Source organism: Helianthus annuus, chromosome 1 (assembly GCF_002127325.2).
Source record: "Helianthus annuus cultivar XRQ/B chromosome 1, HanXRQr2.0-SUNRISE, whole genome shotgun sequence".
NCBI classification, from domain to species: Eukaryota; Viridiplantae; Streptophyta; class Magnoliopsida; order Asterales; family Asteraceae; genus Helianthus; species Helianthus annuus.
The window spans coordinates 66815310-66831485 of record NC_035433.2 but is presented as its reverse complement, the minus strand read 5'-3'; positions in this window follow the sequence as shown (position 1 = coordinate 66831485).

The following is a 16176-nucleotide window of genomic DNA, read 5'->3' as shown; positions in this document are numbered from 1 at the left end:
AGTTAGCATTAAGATTTTATCCAAGAAAATCAACCATAGTAAAGATTATGGTTGGAAGAAATGAAAAAGAACTTCAATAAGAAAATGGGAGGCATGAATCAAGATGTGTAACACCTCCTAACGGGCCGATTTGGGTGATAAACACTAAACCGAATGAGAAAAGTGAAAACTAAAGAATCCGGGTATGGATAGTGAATTCGGGCTTATAAATATAAGGGAAAAACTCTATGTAAAGCAATATTAAAATTTAGTCGAATTTGGATATGAAAATTGATGAAAAGATGGCAAAATATTGGCTAAGGGTAAAACCCCCAACCTTATAGAAAAGTGTCTTCTCCGCGCCACGTGAAGGAGACACCAGGCCCCTCTGCGACGCGCGAGGGAGCTTGGTCAAGCGTCTGCTCAAATCTCGTTTCCTCGCGCCATGTGAGGGGACCATGTCACCCCTCCGCGACGCGTGAGGACTCCCTGAACTAGTAAAACTGTTTTGTTTTCCAGGTTTTAACTGTTTCGTTCAAATGTCCTAATTACTAATTGTTTGGATGAATTTGTATGATATGTAACACCAACATTAGAGAACCGGATGAAGATCAAGCTACGTAAAGAACCGAACACTCCTTAAGTACTAGTTGCTTCCTTTGTTAAAGTGTTTCCAATGAAAATCATGTAATCTTTTATTTTAAATCAACTCATTGTGGGCTTGTGGCACTATGTTAGCTTACGTTTTTAACATTTGAAAGTTTTTTGTTTAACTTTCCTCGTATAAAATATGAAATTTATATATAACTAGAATTTCGATCCGCCGCAATGCGGCGGGGATTCTTTAGTTATAACTAAGTCGATCTAGAACCTGCACGTTATGTTAAACCTGTGAAACGGGAAAAAATAGACGATGTAAAACGTTCACCCACACACGCACGTTGCATCGTGTTAACTCGCAAAATATAGAACGAAACGTAAAAACGTTAAACCAAAGACGCACGATGCGATGCGATGTGTTAAGTCACAAAATATAGAACGAAGCATAAAGCGAAAAATTTGCGAAAAATGAAAACTATAAAGGACCAAAGTTCAAAGTAAAAAAAAATTGTGAAGATAGATTACAAAAGATAAAAAGTTTGTGGTTAAAAGTAAAAAAACAAATCGTTTTGGGTTAAAAGTAATTTATGAAATACTTTTGGGTGAAAAGTAAAAAAAAACAATTTTTTTTTGGAAAACCCCCAAAGCCAACGTTACGACAACCATATGCATAACCATTCTTCTTTGAAAACCCCCCAAAGCACACCCCGCGTTGCGGCGGGGCGTAAAACGGTGTCAAATAATACTAATGTCACACAACCGTCATCGACCACCGACAGTGACTCGGCGTAGGGTATGCGTGTTGCGACGAACCTAACAAACATGGGAAAATAGAGGTAAAAACGTTGAACCACACATGCACGTTGCGTTTATAAATACTTTTGGGTGAAAAGTAAAAAAAAAAAAAATCAATTTTTTTTGGAAAACCCCCAAAGCCAACGTTACGACAACCATATGCATAACCCTTCTTCTTTGAAAACCCCTCAAAGCACACCCCGCGTTACGGCGGGGCGTAAAACGGTGTCAAATAGTACTAATGTCACACAACCGTCATCGACCACCGACACTGACTCGGCGTAGGTATGCGTGTTGCGACGAACCTAACAAACATGGGAAAATAGCGGTAAAAACGTTGAACCACACATGCACGTTGCGTCGTATTAACTCGAAAAATTTAGAACTATACGTAAAACGAAAATTTGCGAAAGATGAAAAGTATAAGTTACAAAAGTTGTGAAGTTAAATTGTAAATAATGAAAAGTTTTGGGTTAAAGTTAAAAAACAAATTATGTAGGGTTAAAATTGAAAAAAATAAAAACATTTGGGTTAAAACTAAAAAATCAAGTTTTTTTTTTGAAAAATACCCAACGCACACTTTACAACTCATGATGCACTAAGAAGTTGCTTCTTTATAAGTGGAATAATGAGGTGGGTCTTACAACCTTTAAGGAATGTAAACTCTAATTATATTATTGACTAAGGTTGTATATCTAAAATTGTGTTTTATTTGATCCCACTAATTCACATGAGACTTCACAAGTTTTTTTTTTTTTTTTAACGCTTACTCACATTTAAAAACTAACTTATCTAAAAAACTAGAAGTTTTAAGTTAGGGGGTGTTTGGGATTCCTTTTCAAACCTCCTTATTGACTTTTGTAAAAAATTATAAAGAGTTTGTAAAAGTCACATTTCCCTAACTTCTCAAAAACTTTTTTTTAACACCTCCAACTAATAAATCATCACCAGATTATTTTCCATGATGGTGAATACTAACCAAGGTGATGACTGTATACTTAACATTGAGAGTAGAAATGTAGAATTTATATTACAACCTGTTTACCCATTCTTTTTTAAATTATACTCCCTATAAAACAATTAAGACATACAAAACATAAAACATTACTACTTTAAAAAATAACCAAAGATTATAATCCATTTAAATAAAAAAAACCATATCAACGTGTCTAACGTCTCCCAAACAATGTGTTGGTCAGGATTAGGAGATCCATCTAAAGACAGGTTGACACAAATTACTTTATGTGATAGTGAATATTTATCACCGTGATGTCTGTATACTTATTAATGAAGATGAGTGACCCACAGGGTCGTAGAAGCCGAGGTGTTGTCCGAATTACCCATCATGATTTTGATCGTGGTGGAAAAAAAGATAAGAAACCTTGTTAAGAAATGTAGATGACTTGAGCTAAATAGCTCAAAGTCTCGTAACGGATCAATTTGGGTAAAATGCCAATGACAAAGAAATAAGTGAGCATTAAGATTTTATCCAAGAAAATCAACCATGGTGAAGATTATGGTTGGAAGAAATAAAGAAAACTTCAATAAGAAAATGGGAAGCACGAATCAAGATGTGTAACGCCTCCTAACGGGCCAATTTGGGTGATAAACACTAAACCGAATGAGCAATGTGAAAACTTAAAGAATCCGGAGTATTCGAGATTATAAATATAAGGGAAAAGCTTTATGTGAAGCAATATTAAAATTTGGCCGAGTTTGGATGGAAATTGGTGAAAAGATGTCAAAATATTGGCTAAGGGTAAAAACCCCCGGCTCTAGAAATATTCTAGAAAAGTGTCTTCTCCGCGCCACGCCAAGTCAACTTCCGTGACCATAATCGAGAGGTCCGTGATCATAAAAATGAGGTTATCAACCTCATGAAGCATGTTAACTTGTCAAGCATTTTCCGTCTTTGGAAACTTGTATTCGTTGGCCTTATGGCCTTGTTTTTGACAATTATAGCAAGTTCCTTGGAACTTCTTTTTCCCAACTCCCCCCTTAGGACCAAAGTTGGAGCTTTTGCCATGAGCTTTCTTTCCACCCTTTCCACCGTTCTTGTTTCCCTTCGAAGATTGGCCATGCTCAACAATATTAGCCTTTGCTGTTTCAGGATTATCAATCCTTTTCAAAGCAACTTTATTATCTTCTTCAATGCGAAGGCGAACAACAAGATCTTCAATGGTCATTTCCTTTCGCTTATGCTTGAGATAGTTCTTGAAATCAACCCAACTTGGTGGTAGCTTTTCGATCATAGCTGCAACTTGGAATGTCTCGCTGAGCACCATTCCTTCCGCATGAATATCATGAAGAATAACTTGAAGTTCTTGGACTTGGCTAATGACAGTTTTAGTGTCTATCATTTTGAAGTCCAAGAACTTAGCCACCACGAATTTCTTAGTGTCTGCATCTTCTGTTTTGTATTTGCGGTCCAAAGACTCCCATAACTCTTTGGCAGTCTTGGCTTTACAATACACATTGTAAAGCGTATCAACCATACCATTCAAGATATAGTTACGGCACAAGAAATACGAATGATTCCAAGCATGAACCGCGCTCACTGATTGAGCATCAATATCCCCTTCATCCACATGGGGAACGGTTTCAGTCCAGAACCGTGCTAGGTTCAGAGTGGTCAGATAAAAGAACATCTTTTGCTGCCACTGTTTGAAATTCACACCATTGAATTTCTTAGGTTTCTCAGCATGCGAGACTGCGTTAGGCAGTGGTGCAACCAGACCGGTTGTGACAGCAATAGTGGAAGTCATGACAGTACTCATGACTGCAGAAATAGAGGTAGACATGGGCTGGGATGTCATTCTGAAAAGAAAAATGAATGCATAAACAATTAGTAAAACAAGTCTGTTTAAGTTTGTTAGTACCTGCTGATATGAACAAGAAAGCAGAAACAGAAACAGTAAAGTAAACGAGACAGAAACGATGAACCGGGCTTGTGTTTAACACAATTCCCTTAAACAGATTCGCGGTCTGTTCCCAGGATACGCCGTTTCGAAGCAGCAACAGCGCACTGCCGGACTTGAACACTTGCCTGAAAAGAAAAAGGAGCTGTGTTGCAGAGACTGAGATTGAGAGAGGAGAAGCTGTTGTGGTGTGTCTAAACTGGTCAGCTTGATCTCGTTTTCTAGCCACCGAAAAATAACTGAATTCTGGCCATCGTTGCAGAGAATTAAAACCAAATAATGGTCATTAGTGCATCAGTTAAAACTGACAAATAATGATCATAATAATTGTCATAATGATGGCAGTTTAAAACTGAAAGAAAATAATGATCATCGATACTGAATAATAATTTCAGTTTTAAACTCATTAAAAATAACGAATCAGTTATGACTCTCGAGTGCGGGCATGCACGAGTTCAACTAAATTCCAGTTCTGAAACTCATTTTTTTGCACCAATGTGGGACAAAGTGTTAACCACCACATTTAAGACTTTCATTCACACAACGATTTCCAACACTTTTCATACTTTTGAATAATCAAATTACAACCTTTTTTGTTCATGAGGTTTGCCGTTACAAAAATAAAACTAATTTGGTAAGATGGTTTTCATACTAAAAGTTGTATAAGACCATGGGTAATGGTTAATGCCCCTTAAGGGGCATTTTTTGCCACATCACCATCATAATGTTTCATGTAATGGTTAAGACTTTCATAATGCCCTTTTATTTATTAGTTTCTTTATTTTTCCTTCTTATTGGGCATTATTCTAGAAATGCCCATCACTCTTCATGCCCCTATAATGCCCATGAGTAATGGTGTAAGGGCATTATCAAAATCTTTAATGCCCTTATAAAGCCCTATTACATATGGTCTAATAAGTTAACGACTTAACAGGACTTAACCGTTAATGAAAAGTTGTTTAATGTGTTACAATCTTACGACAATTCAGCCAAAAAAATCAATCATTTAGGAAAACGACAACATAGTAATACACATTTATTTTTTGTTTATGACAATTCAGCCAAGAATATTCAAATTTTTAGGAAAACAACAACCGCAGTTATGAATCTAAAACATCACCTTCTAAAAGAAGACAATATAAAGGTCCAAAATTGCATGACGGAGTATGATAAGGAAATGAGAATAAACAATTAACAATTCAATTAGGATTGTAATTAAAACTTTATTAAGATTTGATGACTTGATCAAGTCATTGATTTGAAACTATTAGGCGTTATCTAGGGATGCAAATGATAAGCAGGTCGTTCTAAGTCTTTTTTTTTGTTGACATAATCCAACTAATACTTTATGAACTGCTCCTAATCTATAAATTATTAAATGGTTAATAATTAATTCTGAGTGTGGAAAGATTTGGTTGAATATACACGCTTACAATTATAAACACTTAGAAAAATTAACAAACAACACTACTATGAAGAAGGTAAAACCGAAAAAAGTGTTCAAACTTAGTGACTCGACAAAAACTATCAAAAATAGTATTGAATGGACTAGTGAGCAAAAAGGAATGGATCACGATATTTGCTGCAAAGAATGATTTGGTTGTAAAATCAAGTTAAATGTTTCTTAAAAAATTCTGCTCGCTAAAATTAGTTGTAATTAGGCTAGACGGTATGGGGTGCGGCCCCGGTTCGTCCTGGGTCGGCGACGGTCCAAACACCGTGCCGCCCCCATCCCGTCCCGTCTTCAGCGTCGGCTTCTAGCCGTTTGCGACGAACCAAAGTTGGTGGGCCCTTCCATTTTTGACCGTTGAAAATAAAAAAAAAATAATTTATAGTTCAAAATATACCCACATTCAAACGGCCATAATTCAAAATATACCCAAATTCACTTTTATTTTTATAAATACTCACATCTTTAACCATTTTTTTCACAACTTTTCACCCACTACCACCCCATCTCTCTCACATTTTATAAACCACTCTTCCCTTTTTATAAAAACTCATCATATTTTGTACCATTTTTTACCCGCTACCACCCCATCTCTCGCTAAAAAAATATCATGGCTTCACCCGTTTCTTCCATTTCTTCAATTTCTTCTATGTCTTCATCGTCTTCGTCCGCGTGGTATTCATCATCTTCGGAAGAGGATGCTATTATGCACAACATGATTATGAACGCGGCTCAGGTGTTCATGGGGGCCGATGAAGGGTCGTCCCAACGGCTAACTAGACGAGCAAAATATAACCGAGACCAAGAAGGTATTTTACTTTTTTTTTCCTTATGTTTTATATAGATTTTAAAATGTATTTTATAATTAATTTCATTTATGTTTTGTTCTAAATTTATAGCCGGCCACGATAAACTAGTAGCCGATTATTTTTCCGACGAACCCGTGTACCCAGCTGAGATTTTTCGACGTCGTTTCCGCATGAGTCGTCCACTGTTTTTACGTATTGCAGGCGACATGGCCTAGTCTGATCCGTTTTTTACATTGCGAAACGATGCTAGGGGCAAAGGGGTTTCAGTAATTTACAAAAATGTACGTCGGCCATTCGCCAACTTGCGTACGGTTTCGCACCCGATGCATTAGACGAGTACATTAGGATGTCTGAAAGAACCACACGTCGATGTTTGCACAAGTTTTGCCAATGGGTTGTCAAATTGTATAGCAAGCGATACCTACGGAAACCGAACGCAAACGACGTTCAAAAATTATATCAAGCACACGAACAGAGACATGGTTTCCAGGAATGCTCGGGAGCATTGATTGCATGCACTGGCAGTGGCAGAACTGCCCAGTTGCATGGCAAGGTCAGTATACTAGGGGAGATCAGGGACATCCGACTATCATTCTAGAGGCTGTTGCGTCACAGGATCTCTGGATATGGCATGCTTTTTTTGGTCTACCTGGTTCGCTCAATGACCTTAACATCATATACCAGTCACAGCTTTTTGATGATGTAGTGGCGGGTACAGGTCCAGACACAAGCTTTACGGTTTCAGGGGTGGAGTACAGGCGAGGTTACTACCTAGCCGATGGGATATACCCAACGTACTCGACAATCGTTAAAACTATCCCGCACCCGACCGACGACAAAAGAAAAAAGTTTGCAAAGTTTCAAGAGGGCGCAAGAAAAGATATTGAACGGGCTTTTGGTGTTCTAAAAAAAATGGCACATCATTTCACATCCAGCACGTTCGCAAACACCAAGGAGGTTACGACACATTATGTACGCTTGTATCATCCTTCATAACATGATCATTGAAGACAAAGGGAGAGCGATATGCGAGTACGACGAAAACGCGTCTACTGGAAATTCTGTTCCAGTTACTGAGGAACAACAAGATTTGAACGCCTTCGCTCTACATAACGAGTACACACATCACAACCTACAAGCGGACTTGGTGGAGTACATTTGGAACAACGCTCCCAACGAACTCGGCCACGACATGGAAGACGAAGACTAGTAGATTATTTTAATATATTAGGATATTTTTTAAGTTTATGTTTTTTTTTAATTTATTTTTTTTAAGTTTAATTTTTTTTTAAATTTATGTAATGTTTTTTAATATTAATGAAAATATTTTGTTACTTTATTTGTTAAATGTTAAAAAAAAATTAGAAGATTAAAAAAAAAAAAACATAAAAGAGGTGGAAGACTATGAATAGGACCATCCTCCCATGCCCCCTAGTTTTGGAGGATGATCCATCCTTGGGAGGACTATGACGTGTCGCCTACGTGGCGGATCATCCTCCAAGAATGGTCCATCACCATACCTTGTAGTCTTAGGCAATGTTTTAAAAACCGGTTTTTAAATCAAACCGGATTAGGCTAAAAAATGTTTCAACCGGTTGAACCAGATTGTACCGAGCGGTTCAACCGGGTTGACTAGCTAACTTTATAATTTCATAAATTACAACATCAACTCAAAAGTTAATCCAAAAAATGCATGATTACATATTAAAAGATGATCCATAAGTAAATCCATAATAAAAAATAATCCAAAAGATAATCGAAAATCATTCAGTTTTCGAACAAGCTCTTTTAAATGAAAGTGTACGATATGTTTAAGTCATTCGAGTGTTGAATATATCAACTATTTTCGTTTCATACAATATTAAATAAGAACTTTTAGTTACGAATAATCATAATATATAAAAATTACGTAAGATAAGTAACATATATAATAAAATAAGTAATAACACAAACTAAAATAACCTTGGGCCGGTACCGGTATTACGTTTCAAACCGGTATACCGGACTTTACCGCCGGTACAAATCTTATGCCGTTTCACTTATTTGCCGGGTGTTTCGTACCGGATTTACATCTAGAAACGGTAATACCGGTATAACCGGCCGGTATTTACCGGTTTTTAAAACATTGGTCTTAGGGGCTGAGTAACCCCTAAATCGAGAAAAAGAGAGAACAATTATTAATATTAATACTGGAAATGGAAGTAAATTTATTGTTATCATCAAATTTTAGGCTTGATATTATTGATCACATACTTAGGCTGGACGGTATGGGGACTGTCTCCGAAGCGCCGCGGCCCTGCACACCAGTTCCACTCTCCGCCCCCCCCCCCCCCTCGTCGTCATCTCAATCGTCGGCCCTGGGACGATGGGGACGGTCGCTAAAGACAAACATTGATGCCTCTCCCATCTCACACACACATATACATACAAGTTATAATGGACATCTACCGTACCGCATAGCCTTATCATTTTATGAGTTTCTAGTTACAACATCCATGCACACAAGAAACCTTATTTCGAATCTTGAAAATGATAATCTTATCTTTAACTACGGCTAAGGATATTTTTATGAATTAACGTAATAATTCAAGATTTAAAAATCCACACCTTTTCAAGTTAAAAAAAAAAGAAAAAATATAAAACACTAGTCCATATTAAATTAGCGTCTCAAGTGGCTGCAACGGTCTGTCACTAATCGATCAAACACTAATTTACGACAGTAAAAAATAGAAAATATATGGAATACACCCTTGTGTCACTTCCATTCCATGTACATTCTTTTAATAGGTACGTCAATAGATCATGTTTTTAAAATTAAAAAATATATATATATATGTTTTAGATAACCGTCTGAAAGTTTAATTTCGGGATCATTTGGTGTAGGTGGTGATCTTTCATTATCACAAGCAAAACATACTTCCGATTATGATAACTGTGGATGATAATAATAATTTCCTAAAAGGTAATATAGACCTTAATTTAAATTCAAATTAACAACTTCTATTTGTAGTTTAAATAAATACATGTCCTAATCAACTTATATAAAATGACTAATGAACGAGCCAAACAAATTATAGTTAAGCCTGCAACACCTCTCAAAGGCCAAAAGAGAAACTTCGATCAAATAGCGACTTCCTCGTCTGTCCTTAGCTATTGAATATCAGCTATCACATTCGATCATGATTTTTTTGTATGATGAATAATAACATGAATTGTTTCAAACTTGTAGTTTACCCCGTGTTTCAAAATCCGCTCCTGGTTATCTAAAAACCGATGGTGTCACTGTCATCGGTTATTAGTTGAGGGACAGTAAAATAATTAGCGTTTTTACTATGACAAAACCAATAGAAAATCCTGTTGAGTAAATCTAATACTTATATTTGTTAACTGTTTCTTTTTTCTAATAAACTTTGGTTGATTCGCCACAACTTCCTTGCACCTGCATGGAAGTTGTAACTAATGTTTGAAACAAAAGTTGTATAAAAAACATAAGGTTTCTTCTTGTGTACCAAGAAACAAATAAAGCAAAACATGTTGCTAGCTAGGGGTGCTTTAGGTTTTAAACATTGAAATGTTCCCCAAAAGTGTGCATGGAATTAGGATTTATCTAAGACCATTTTGACAACTGTTTTAGTATTTTTAGACGCATAAAAAGCTAGCTTCGATGTTGCTACTGTAACAAAATCAGGCAATTCTGATCTCAGGGCAACCTCTACAACATTACCATGTCAACATTGTTCAAACGAAAGACGGGAACGAAAGTGGCTGACAAGGCGATGTTACTACTGTAACAATCCAGGCCACCAAATTTCAAACTGTAAGAAGAAGGAAGACGATGAAGAATCTCAACTAATACGTCTCGCCATTAACACAGGGATGCGACGGCAACATGACGAAGATGAAGATAACAGAAACGGTCAGAAACCAGAGTATCTCGTGGCCGGAACCGACGGAGGTTTTTGGTTGGAAATGTGGTATGTTAGCAAAACTCTAAAACACCATTTCTCTGGAAATCTAAATATGTTTAAGCGCATTAAGTGTATGAACGAGGTTGAAACAAACACGGGTGAAAATCAGTTTTATTTTATAAGGGGAATCGGAGTTGTAGACATTGTTTCAGGGGTGGAGAAGATCCGTGTTCAAAGTGTATTTTATACACAAGACATAGATAGAAATGTTTTAAGTTATGATCAGTTAATCACACAAGGTTTTACGGTGAAATTCATCAGAGACAAGTGCAAACTGTTTCCAACCTTTAGTGTTCCCCTAAACAACAACATAAGCATAAAATCTGGATTAACGAAAGAAGAGGAGATGGGTGTTATAGAAAAACAGAAAATGATGAACAAAGAATCAGAATTTATGAGGTTCAAAACAAATTACTTGAATAGTTACTTCGAAAAACTTGAAATATCATCTAACGAACCGGATTGGAACGTGATGATACTTCAAACAATGAAATTCAAGGAATTTTTAGATTGTAAGGCTTTACTCGACATGATGGACGATGATGAATATGTTGGAAAGTATAAGTTTATACTACAATCAAAGTTTGAAGAAATGGTGGAGTGGTTTATAACGAAGAAACTGGGGGTGACAACAAGGCCAATTCCGGCTTATGCCTCAAACAACCGCAAAATATGTTTGCTAGATCTGTATCTGATAATAGAACGAGAAGGAGGACATCGACATGTGACAGAAAATAACCTCTGGCCAATGATAGCCAAAGAAATAGGTTTCGAGTATAGCGATGGTGAATTAATGCGTCTAGTATACGTAGTGTATTTAGATGTTCTTGTCTATTATCACAAGTTTAAAACCATTCAGTCAATGTTCATGACAAAGAAGTGACAGAAGAAAAGACAGTGTTGGGAAGGAAATTAGATCCAAGAAGCAGCCGGAGTGAGGGAGATGATGCTGAACAAGATGCAGGTCATGATGAAAGGAATAAAGTCAGTCAAGTGGTTGCTCAAGATCCGACGGAGCACTATGCACTGTTTGCAGACAATGGATGGAATGAGAACAAGAGGATGCATACAAGAAGAAAGGTTGATTTCAACAGGGCAAAAGCTGCGATGGATGATGCTAATGAAAGCGTTCTTAAATACTCTCGTAAACACAATTATGTTTAGGGGAGAGTATTAGACAGTCATAAACATAATTCGTATGTATATTATGTATTAAACTTAGGATATATTATACTTAATATGTATGTAATATGTATGTGGATGACGGTATATTTGAATGGGTGTGACGGATGGTTGGGACTGTTTCAAATGGCGGTTATTCCTGCCAAAATTCAACCGCCTTCACAACCGTTCCTTTTCCTAATGTATATATGTCTATTGCCGGGAACATTCTCGGTACCAAGACAATTAACTATTCAATTGTCCTTTCATATCCATCACACACACCACTACCAATTCATCATCAATTCACTGTTAATATGGAACCGAGTCATGGTGATGTTGCCGCTGCAAATCTCTTCAAAGAACAACAAAGTGGTATCAGAGCGCATGGTTAGAAAACGAAGAATTAGGATCAGAATTACAGGATCCTGGGAAGATACGGATGATGAAGATGAAAAACAAACATGGGAAGAGGCGAGAAACAAATAGCGATTCAGATCATATAAGTCCGCAATTACGCGCGATTGCAATCATGAAACAAGAGATTGCAATAATGGAATTGCAATACGATATTGCATTACTTGAATACGAATCGGGACGTCTCGAAGATATCGGAGATAAAGGCGAAGACATAACACCGAAAGAAGAGAATTCAATGATACATGAAATTGAATTCGAGAAACAGGACAAAGAAGAAGGCGATCCCGAAAGCGAAGAGATGGCCTGTAAAGATGTTCAAAAACTAAACGGTAAGATGACGGAAGACAGGGACGGTGATTACAATAGAGAAGACGACAAGGATACGGAATCAAGAGAGAAATCGGTAATTAACCGAAAGCATCACAAGAGAAAAGAAAGGGATTACAAAGATGATTGTGAAGATCATGGAAGCAATCGGACACGAAGACTTACAATGATAAAGGATGTGAACGGCAAAAGACATGATGCTCTGTTTTTTAAAGAAGTTTATACAAGATATACTTCTGCAAATAAATCCAAAAGGATGATTCAGAGAAGAAAGAAGATTCAGTGATAGACTTTAGCGACAAAGAAAGGAAGGCTTTAGTGACAGAACGACTACTAGCAACGAAATGGGAATTTAGTAATTCTGATCACGTAAATTTCTTGAAATTAAAAAGACTCATAATGGAACGGAAAACAAGGGAACAACAAATACGTCATTGCTATCGACAACCGGGATGCACGATTCATCACGGATACATTAAAGAAAAGAATGAAGACCTATGCATGATTACTCAAGAACATGAAGACAACTACACTTCATATTTGTTAGGTGACTGGAATGCAGCGAAGCGGCTTATTAAGGAAAGAAGATATGACTTTACAGAAGCCGTGAAAGCACTCAACGAAGCCAACAAAACACTGCCCAAGAAGAAGCATGATCAAGTTTAGTTTAAGGGGAGATATTAGATTATAAACTAAACTTTATATTTATTATTGTTATTATTATGTGACATATGTAATTAGGATGGTTTGTATTATTTATTGCAGGGATGAGCAAAATGGACCCGGTACCGGTACCGAACCGGTACCGGTACCAGATTTACCGAACCGGGTACCTTTTTGGTACCGATTCGGTACCGACATTAACATTTTCGGTACCGGTCCGGTACGGTACCGGTTCGGTACCGGTATTTACCGGTTTTACCCTCAAATACCGGTACCGGTACCGAACCGGTACCGGTACCGAGCCGTACCGAACCGGGTATATTCGGTACCGGTACCGGTACCCACTTTTGAGGATTTTCGGTACCGGTTCTTTCGGTACCTGTACCGGTTCGGTACCGAACGGTACCGAGCTCATCCCTAATTTATTGTATTTATTAACTTTGAATCGCTTGTGATGGTTGCGTGGCACCGGTTGACTGTCAACGACAGTTATTCCCGCCAATTACCCGTTCATAACCGTTCATCATAATGTATATATGGGAGACATCCTGTAACAATGGAGATCACCAAGATATTCAATAATATATCCATTACAAGAATTCGTTTTGCACTCTCTTCTGTACAAACACACACGTACAGAATCACAAACACGAATACGATGATGATTATGATGACGGCTTCCGCTAACAATTTTGACAATTGTTTTAGTATTTTTAGACGCGTAAAAAGCTAGCTTCGAATACGACGTTGGTTGTCGCATGGTTTTTAAGCCATAATTTCTTGCCAATGAAAGGAGAGAAGCAAGAAAAGCCATCAGCCGTTCAAAAAAAAGCCATCAACTTAAAGACAAATATATATATATATATATATATATATATTGCTGTGAAAAGATATCATGAAATAGCTATACTTTTTTGTATTGCCGCCCAATAATTATTTTACAAAACGTGTGAATTGAATTGGGTTATGTAACTCAAGCGTTATTTTATTTTGTTTTTTGTTTTCGCGTTCAAATGAAAGTGAATACAAGTGATGATTTTATAATTAACCTCTCAGTTAGTTAAAGTTAGGTTAAGAGAATTTTGATGATTTTATGGATTTTTTTTATAAGTAGTGGGTTTAGGTTAAAGATGAGTATTTAAGGAGGAGTAAATGATTATAAGTGTTAATAGGTAGTTCACCATCACTAGTAGCGGATGTGAGGAAGCATCAGGAGAGTTTCTGACTTCTTGTAGAAGTCCACCTTCGAGGATGGCGGACTTAGCCTGGTTCGCTTATAGGAATGGTAGACTTCGATTAGTTTATGAAAATTTACAACGTTTTGATCCATACACATACACGTATACTATAGTTCAAGAATGTTTAAACGAGGTTTGTCGTCTCTACAAGCGGACTAGGCCAGGGGGAGGTTCGTCATCTCTACAAGCATACTAGGCTAGGGGGGAATGAGTCTTCCAAGTTTCCCTAGATTTTCACATATGCCACATCAACGGTTTCACAACTTTCCCAAGGTTTCCATAGTTTTTCTTAGAATGTATGGTGTCGTACCAGATTTCCCGAGAATTCCCCAAACTAAATTATTTTAATTTAATTTAGAATCTAGAACATTATAATATATTTAACAAGTTTTAACATAACTCAAAATAACTTCACATAAAATTACAATAACTTTAAAAATAAAAGGGAAATTGGCCTGTAATAATTACTACTAGACGTCATTGGCCATTGGCAGGTCCACATTTGAATATTCCCCTCTACCAATCCAACTTTTTACCTATTTTTTCTCCACCGGTCATCCGTTAAAAAAAAAAAAACTTAACGGAGTCAAGTTTTTTTCCGAATTGATGTTTTAGCGCTTTTGATCAGAACGACAATACGAGTCGATTGACGTAAAATTTACCTCGAAACGTTGCTCCAACATCGGTACCATAACAAATAATTTAGTGAATGTAGGTATCATAACAAACCGATCAAATATCGAACGAATTCCCGCCGTGAAGCATGGGAATCACACTACTTGGTATGAATTTGACACTAAAACATGAACAAGTTAATTACTTAAAATATGAATAAATTGACCAGATCTCCAAATTTCTAGTATCCTTTCTTCTACTTGTGGGCCTTTTGATTAGTTTCCGGTATTATTTTATTATATTTTTAGACTTTCAAAGCACGTCTTTTTTATTATATCTATACATACATTTTCAACGTGATTTTTATATTATTCCTTAATGAGTTTGGTAAAAGATTTATTGTTTTTTTTTTTTTTTTTTTTGGTGTTCGTGGTTATTGAATATAAATACATTTGTTTATTTCAATGATATATTATTATTAATCATCGAACAAAAATTATTATTATTTTTGTCTTTTATCTAATTATATTTTTGCTTAAAGAAAACGGTATTGGTGTTTATGTATGCAATGAAGACTCGTTCAACAATTAGGTTTTTTTTTTTTTTTTAAAAGGTGTGAATTATTCGCGAATGTCGAGAGGTCTAGCATACGTTGTCTTAAGCGGGTCTACGCTAGAGAGCCCCCTCGCACAATAGATCCCCAATTTAAACCCCTATCACCCAGACTCGAACTTGAGACCTGGAGGAGAAAACTCACCCAGGCCCACTATAGGTGGAACTTAAATACCCGTGGCCACCACTAGCGCATTAATGATGGTTCGTTCAACAATTAGGTACCAACAAAAAATTAAACAATATGTTAATTCTGCAGGAGAGGTGGCTACGAAGGAGATCCAATCCAAAATAAGAAAGTATTTTGTGTCGATGATGTCAAATAAATTCTGTAGTATACTATATGTACATTCTTTCAGTTCATAGTTTAAGCTTTCTACTAGCATAGTGGATCCTCCGTGAATGATATAAAGGGATTACTCCATTATTGAGAGAATGGCTGATATGTGTTCAAAGACTAGATGAAAGGGTGGATCGAACCGATTATATATATTGTATATACTTTTTTTCTATATAAATCATGATATCCAAAACATTTTATATTGTAAGAACATCTAAAAACAAAACGAAATATTACTTTTTTTTAATATGAAAAATGATTAGAAACAAGAAAATATGTAG